At 33.3% G+C, this 8,346-nt stretch overlaps 1 pseudogene; it reads left to right on the forward strand.

Annotated features, from left to right (window-relative positions):
• The first annotated feature begins 377 nt into the window (after positions 1-377).
• On the forward strand, positions 378-3,094 carry LOC149181282 (calreticulin-like; annotated as a pseudogene).
• Positions 3,095-8,346: the final 5,252 nt, after the last annotated feature.

Below are 8,346 nucleotides of genomic sequence, written 5' to 3' on the forward strand. Positions count from 1 at the left end.
ATATTCGTACTGATTCAAGAAGCCTGGGGCATCAGGTTCTTTAAGAGGAAAAAATGGAGTGGAAGAATTTCAGCAGGGTTGTATGAGGTTTTGGGTGCCTCTCATGACACATTTGATTAGGAGATCAATTCCTCTTACTATAAGAAGGCTTTAAAGTATCACCAAGATAAGAATGCCAACAAGTCTAAAGTGGTTGAATGGTTCAAGGAAATAGCCTATTCTTATGGCATTCTGTCAGATCCAAAAAGCATTGTTAGTATGGTGCAACAAGTTTTAAGGAAATTGAAAATGAGAATAAAAAAATAGAATTGTATTTTTCTAGACCGTGAGTTGTGAATACCATGTTTGCTACTCTTTTCAAACTCAAAACCTTGATAATGGCATCTAGAGGATTGGTCAAGATGGCTCTCCTACTCACCTGTTTTGCTTTGATATCCTCCACTCATGTTTATCTTAAAGAGTGATTCAATGATGGATGGGAAAATTTTTGGGTGATATTCGATTGTAAGAAGGATGAGGCCACAACAAAGGAGTGACTTTACACCATTGAAAAATGGAATGGGGACACTAATGACAAAAGGATGCACATCTCTTCACCATTTGGGTTGAGTTTCTAGAGTTTAAAAACAAGGATAGGGCACTTGTTCTTCAATTTTTTATCAAGCATGAGCATAAACTTGATTGTGGTGGTGGATATGTGAAGCTATTGAGTGGTGATGTTGACCAAAATAAGTTTGGTGGAGATACACCTTACAATATCATGTTTGGTCTAGACATATATGGTTATAGTACATAAAAGGTTCAAGTAATTCTTGGTTGTAGAAGAAAGAAGCATCCTATCAAGAAGGATGTATCATGTGAAATGGACAAACTAACTTATGTTTATACTTTTATTCTTAACCCCAATGTTGCCTAAAACATTCTCATTGATAACAAGGAGAAAAAATCGGGAATTTTATGCACTTATTGGGATATTTTACCACAAAAACAAATTAAGGATCTTGATGTTAAAAAGCCAGAAGACTAGGAAAACAAATAATACATTCTTAATCCAGAAGACAAAAATCTCAAAAGATATGATGATATTTTGTAGGAAATTCTTGTTCCAGATGTCATAAAGCTAGAGGACTAGGATGATGAGGAGGATGGTGAGTGGAAAGCTCCAACCATTATGAATCCAGAGTATAGGGGACCCTAGAAGCCAAAGAAAATGAAGGATCCAAAGTACAATGGAATATGGGTTTCACCAATGATTGGAAATCCATATTTTAAGGATGATCCAAAATTGTATGTTTCCCTCAGTCTTAAATACTAAGGAATTGAGCTATGGCAGGTGTTAGGATCCTATAATCTAGGATCAAAGTGTGTTTGCCACTTATCATTCATCTAGGAGGTCTGCAGGCATTGGAAAAACTACTTCAAGAGTTATACACCATCACTCAGACATTTTAAGCCTACCCATTTGATCCATTTTTCCAGAGGAGGTGTGCAAACATACAGAACATGGAGGGCTACTTGGACTTGCTATGAATTTGCTGCGAAAATGATTGTTTTTGCCATCATTTTCAAAAGTTGTTTCCAACTAAATGGAGCTAAATTTTTGAAAACTAAAAGAGGTTTTTGTCACCAAATATCAAAATTGTCCTTCAGATTATGCATAAGTGTCATATATTGGAAGATTCAAATGCATCTTTACAATCTATTTTTCAAGTTTTGTCATTTCCTATTTTAGTTATGATGTTTGGGTGTAGATTGTGAGGAGTTGGAGAGGAATTTTCGGAAACAAAGAGAGGGTTCCCTCAAGGACACTCTCATATACAAAATCCCCTCTCGTTTTTCAACAACTATCTAGATTTAGGATATATGAGCTAGTTTTGGACCCCTATTTTTCTAGAAATTTTGTCCCTGTTTCGTAGTAGACTTGCTGTGCAAACATATCAGTCAATGTTATTTTGAGAAATTTCGAATTTTTGAGCTTCTAGAAGTAATTTTAGTTATTGGATAAGCGTAGATAAGTTTAAAGTCATGTAGTTTTAAGTTCAAAGTCATGTGTCGATAAGTTCCAACTTGGTTGATGTTTCTAAATTGTATTAGTCTTGATATAATAGTTTCTGCTTTTTTTACATAGCAAGTAAAGATGCATTGCATCTGGACCATTCAACTTTTATGAAGTGAATTCAACCACCTAGAGTGGTAATTCAAATTCCTCTTTGTATATAATGATGTAAAGACATGGAAAATGGTGCTGGTTGGTCAGATTGGAGAGGAAAGAACACTGTGCATATTGTAATTTTTTCTGAGTTTTAATGAAATTGGTGGATCAGAAGTACCTGGTTAAATATTTTCAGAGATTCATGTGATTCAGCTCTCTTATGTGAGTGTTTCCTATTTTGTGTGTGTTATATTTCTTCCTATGATGTTTAAATGAAAAACTTGTTTCATAATTCATCTATTTAATGGTGTTATGTTGTAGTCATTTAGACATTCCATATGTTTTTTCTACCATAATCATTTTAAGATTCATCCATTGTTTGATGCCTTGAGATGGTTATCTAATTTATTTATTCTTCTCACATCTGCAACTATTAATTGGCATAAGGAAGTGTTTCTATCTTGCCTCTAAACAACTTTTCCCAATTCACCGAGCACCCACCATGTCATTGATCTCAATTTTTACTAACTACATGCCTAATGGGTTTTTCTTTGCCATGCCTCCAAACTTATAAACTCTGCTATTTACCAAATATCTATCCATTTTTCTTCATTGAAACCAGTCTTTAGTGACAGAGTTGAAAGAGAGATCGCTCTCTGGGGTTGGAAGGGCTAGTTTCCAATTCTACAAGTGGATTGTGGTTACCTCTAGGTTTCCTTCCTATAGCAAAAGGAAATTACGGAGTGCTAACAACAGGTAAAATTAGGAACATTATTTGGTAACGATTTAGTGTGTGATGATCCTAAATATGTGAATAAGTTGGTAGAGGAGACACGGGGAAAACACAAGGATGTTGAAAACGAAGTTTTTGAAGCAGAAGAGAAAAAGAAAGACGAGGAGGAGGAATCTAAGCATTCCGACGATGAGGACAACAACTTGTAGGTATTGTCTTCTTTCCGACTAGCGGAGAATGATGCATGTAATTAGTATATTGGCACTATTTTAGGGCAAAATTTCCTTCATATGAGGCCTCAAATTGGGCTTTCAGTGTTTTTTCAATATTTTTCCAATAATGTAATTAGCTTTAGATTTTTCAACTTAACTTTGGATTCTTTGGATACAACTACCCAAGAAGGGTGATTTTTGTATTGTAGATAAAAAATGTTTATTTTTCATTATAAAGGGGATGGAGAAAAGAGAAGTCAAAGGAAGAGGATGGCGGGGGAAAAAGGGAAGGACATCAGTGTGTAATTGGGCCAAGGTGAAAGATGGATTACTGAAGTGTATACACAAAAATTTCAATTAATAGAATTTGTCCCAGTACATATAATCCAATAGAAATTGCATTCCAGTTTTGTTTTGGTTACATCATCATTGATATTTGAACTAGGATCAACCGAGGAATACATTTGAGGGAATGATTAATTGGGGTTAGGACTATTGCCCCTCCAAAGTAAAACCTCTCTCATTTTTCTTGAAAGAACATATTATTTTGGGGGACAACAAGAGTGCTCTACTTTAGCAACTATATTTTCATCATGCATAACACCTTTCCTTTTATCATCCATGGTAGAAATATAGTACAAGCATATGAATGTGGATGAAAAGGCCAAAAAGATAAGTCCAATAATGAGAAGGTAAACAGGGAATATAAGCACCATTTTGTCGAGGACGAGGCTCAATGTTTTAGGATTAAAAATATCAACTAGAGCAATAAATTTTGAGATGGAAATAACAAGTAGAATTCTAGAATAATCACTATTACCATAGACTAAAAAAAGTTAAACCAATATTGTATACCTCAACTATTCAAATCAAACTAGACACTTTAAGTGGTGAGGGCTATGAATTTTTCAAGGTAAGTTGGTCTTGAGAAGCAGTGCATAGCCACAAAAAATGTCCTATAGGACGGAGCATTGAGTATACAAGTATCCCAAAGGTATTCAACTTTATGCAAGTACTATGTTAAAACCAATAAAAATTTGATATTTACTTTAAAAACTAGCTATGTAGTGATCCACCATATATATAAACCCTAAGAATTTCCATATTTTGTAAGTTAATAAAAAACGATCATTTGGGGAAGTGCCTCTAAGAAATTCAAGCTTAAAAGCCCAAGGTTCATAATTAGTAAGAGGAAAATTGATGCACTACTTGTTGAAAGCCATCATAGGTCAACTTAGCAAAAAGTTTGATAACAAGATTTAGTATACTTCATCTCACAAGTTCAACTATAACCCAATGTGGAGATACAAAACCCAAAATGTATTTTGGAGAAATTTGTGAGATCCCTCCTTCATTTTAAAGGGTGTTAATCCTCATGTAATTAAACCCATTATAATATAAGAGTAGGCATATTATTGCACAAATTACAAGGATCTAGACAAATTTATCAAGGATACAACAAAACCAAACTAAAGTGGAAAATGCAGTTTTATTCAATCTCACCAAATCATGTTGGTGCTATAGTTTCTCAAGGAGGGGAGACATTTTGTTGTCATTGCGACAAAGACGCTCCAAATTTTTTGCCTAACTCAATTTTGGAGCCTACATGAACTATCGGTCCAAGCTATTTAGTGTCATCATATTGTTTGATTCGTTATCCTTATGTTTTCTCTAAGTGTCGCATCCTCCTAAGTCAATGTTTTCTAAGTGTCATCACTTACCTTTAGAAGCGCTTGTGTTATTTTCATCCTACTAACAAAATATCTCACCTAGGTTTTCCTATGAACCTGTCATGTTAGTATTTTTGTTGGTCCTTATTCTCCTTGGACCTCCATTCTAATATTTACCTACTCTTCACTCTTCTTTGTTCAAGCTTCACTAGATTGAGGGCTTCTTCTTGCCATCAAAGTCTTGTTAATTTTGCTTGCACTTTTCTCTTTGTCTTCTTCTGTCATTAAATATGATTCTTTATTTGTTTACTTCATTCATGGGGTCTTCTTCGTCATTGCTTCATTACTTTTGAAGTCTTCTTCTTCTTTTTTATTGATCATCATTCTTCTTTGAAACTTCCATTGTACTTGCATAAATGATTCTTATAAGAGAGGCACCTCTATCCAACAAGACACTTACAATTTCATGTTTACAAAAATATGTTTCCTATTGAGTTATATAATGTCCAACAAGGAAACATATGACCTTGGATGGGAAAACGTAATTGATGCACCAATGACATGACTTCAACTTCACTTTACTTTGAATCCATATTCTCACTTAATTACTCAACCAAAAATTGAAACCTTGGGTGTCAGGTAACACCAAACATGCACCCTTCTTAATACAACACATTACTGACACCAATTTCAGAATATTATTGACACCAGATGTGCTTCTTTGTCAACATCTGTTTACTTCCTTGATGGATCTGGTTAGGCATGTTTAGTATCTTTCGACCACTTGAGCTGGTATCAAATAACGATATCGTAGATCCTCAATAGGAATCTGGTATCAAATAGAAAATGCACTTTGATGGATTTGGATGAATCTCGTAACCCTTTCTGGCCCATAATAGTCCCATTCCTCAACTTATCATCAGTCTATCAACCAACCAAGGGTACAATTAACCACATGTAGGTTTTTCCAATCTAGGTTTGATCTAGAAAACTACTTCAACACCACCAAACAATTCAATAATAAATTTGCATCATCTTAATAATACATAAAAATAATAAAAAAAATAAAAATTAAATTAAATTAAAAAAATAAAAAAAATAAAGAATAAAGAATAAAAATAAAAGTAAAAAAAATAAAAATAAAAATAAAAAAAATTTCCAAACTTGTGTTCACCTTCATGCATCCATCTTTTTCACCAAATTGTGATGGGATGTACCATCTTCTTCATCAATACTCTTGTTCTCTATTATGTCCAACTCAATTGACATATTTCCAAAATTTTGTAGAACTGAAGTATTAATAATTATGCTGATAGACATGTCTATTTCAATTTAGTTATCAATAGGCTTTTATAATTTTAATTTAGTTATCAATAATTATTAGGTGGATGGTAGGGATTTAGTCTCCACAAAATATTATAGAATATTCTTATTATTATTCACAAATCAAAGATTGATTTACCTCGAAAGTAGTTATATCCTTTTTTTCCTTTTATTTGAATTGATTAATTAAAAAAATGTCATATGAAATGAGTTATGTTTTTTTGGGCATATCATATTGATAAGCCTTGGTATTGGCCCATGGTATTATAAAAAATTCCTATTTACATATTAAGAATCTCCATATTAATTTAGTTAATTTTTATGGTTTTTTATACTATTAAAAATATGAGATGTATCAGGGTGCTAAGAGCAGGGGAGTAATTTTTCCCTAAGAATCAAGAAGAACATAGGCATGCTTGGGTTTAGGTCACACTTCCAACAATGTTACTAAAACCTATTCCTTATATAAGGTTTTGAGGCAAATTCTGAATATGGGAATTTAAGTGGTGATTGTTTTTGTTGATTCCTTGAATATAATTCACCATTTATATTCACGAACTCTCTCCCTCGAATACAAATTTAACATATATTTGCAATCATATTTATCAATTGTACCAGTCTATCCCTAAGAAGAAATGTATCCATGTTCTCAAATAAAACAACTCCAAGGTTGATCACATGTCTAATTTTGGGTCAAGGGTAAATCAAGGTGAACTTTGGTGGTAAGGGAAAAAGGGGTAAATTCCCATTCCTTAATGGTTGATCAAGAGACTAAAAAATCAAAGCAAAGGAATATTTCCTCATGGTTTAATGTAACATTTTAATGCTTTGTAATTTTTAATTTTTGTTAGGTCAGTATTGGTGGATTTACAAGTGGAGTACTGTAAATATTGTAGCATTTTGTTCAAAAGATTCAAGGTTAGAATTTTGTAGATGGTCATTGATACATACTCCATTCCAACCATGTTCATTGGTTTCAATTTTCTTATGTAAATCATGTATCTAAATTGAGTTTTAGCACAATGTCTTTAATATAATATCTATTCTAAGTTCTTGTTAAAAAAATGTGAAATGTATCATGAAGTAAGTGTTTTGAAGATTATCATGGATTGATGCCTATTGACTTTTACCAACCATTTAATTTACATAGTTGCACTAGTTATTATCTCAATGTAATCTTGATTTATCCACCATAAAATTAGTATTACTAGCCATATTGATAACTTTCAATATTAATTATTGTTTTATATATATGTCTGCGTATGCATGTTTAAATTGTAGAAATTTTGAATAATATAACACTTATTCACAGAGATTATCCTGATTATACACTATTTGCGGAATGCATGCATAATACATAACCTCCTCTACGTTGATCATCAATTTTGCGGAATTAAAAACAATGAAACATCAATCGCATGCGCACATTAACACAGTATGTACTGGGGAAAGCATACAGCTGAAAACCCCCAACTATCTGTATATTATAATGATAGAGAACATGTAACAATACATAGTACAATACTCCTCACAAGTACTCAGTACTATCTCCACCTGCTACACACAAACTAGCTCAGATCTGAATCAAGTCACAAGTTCAAATCTCCTCCGCTGTCTGCCTGCCTCTACTGCGCAATCCAAAGTGAGAATAGATCTGATCCAAACTCGTTTTCCCTTGACTTGTACCATGCAATCCTCATTGGCAATCTCAATCATTGATTGTGCAAATCTCATGCACAGCTATAGTCACAACTGATAGTAGTCTCCACCTCTAACACCTGTCTCCACTGAATTGTCCATGCACTGAGTTAACTGATGTATTCTTTAGTTGCTTTATGAGTTAATAATTAGTGAATTAATTAATAATTAATTCACATCACTCATCACTAGTGTATTTTGCAGTTAGACTAAATACAACTAGTTCAACTAAGTCAAACTGAACACAACTCCATCAACTCCTCAATCAACTCCACCAAACTCAATCACTTGAGTTCTAACTGAAGTCCATCATGTAATAGCTCAACTGACCCATAAGAAAAGTGTATTTCCTTCTAGCAGCTGCATGTGCCACATCTGTAGCTCGAACTGAAGTGCTCCAAGAGGATAAGATAATGTTTATAGTCCAAATATTATAAGAGCTAATAATATTCGACTGTTCTATTTTTAGCCTGGCAGTTTAAAAATAGACTCTGCCCATATGTCTAAAAATATAAGTCCATCTATTTTTATCAACATGACCAATCATCCACAAATAGC

The sequence above is a fragment of the Pinus tabuliformis genome, chromosome 3_2 (assembly GCF_031772625.1).
Source record: "Pinus tabuliformis cultivar Carrire ecotype Pingquan chromosome 3_2, CPIR1, whole genome shotgun sequence".
Lineage (NCBI taxonomy): Eukaryota > Viridiplantae > Streptophyta > Pinopsida > Pinales > Pinaceae > Pinus > Pinus tabuliformis.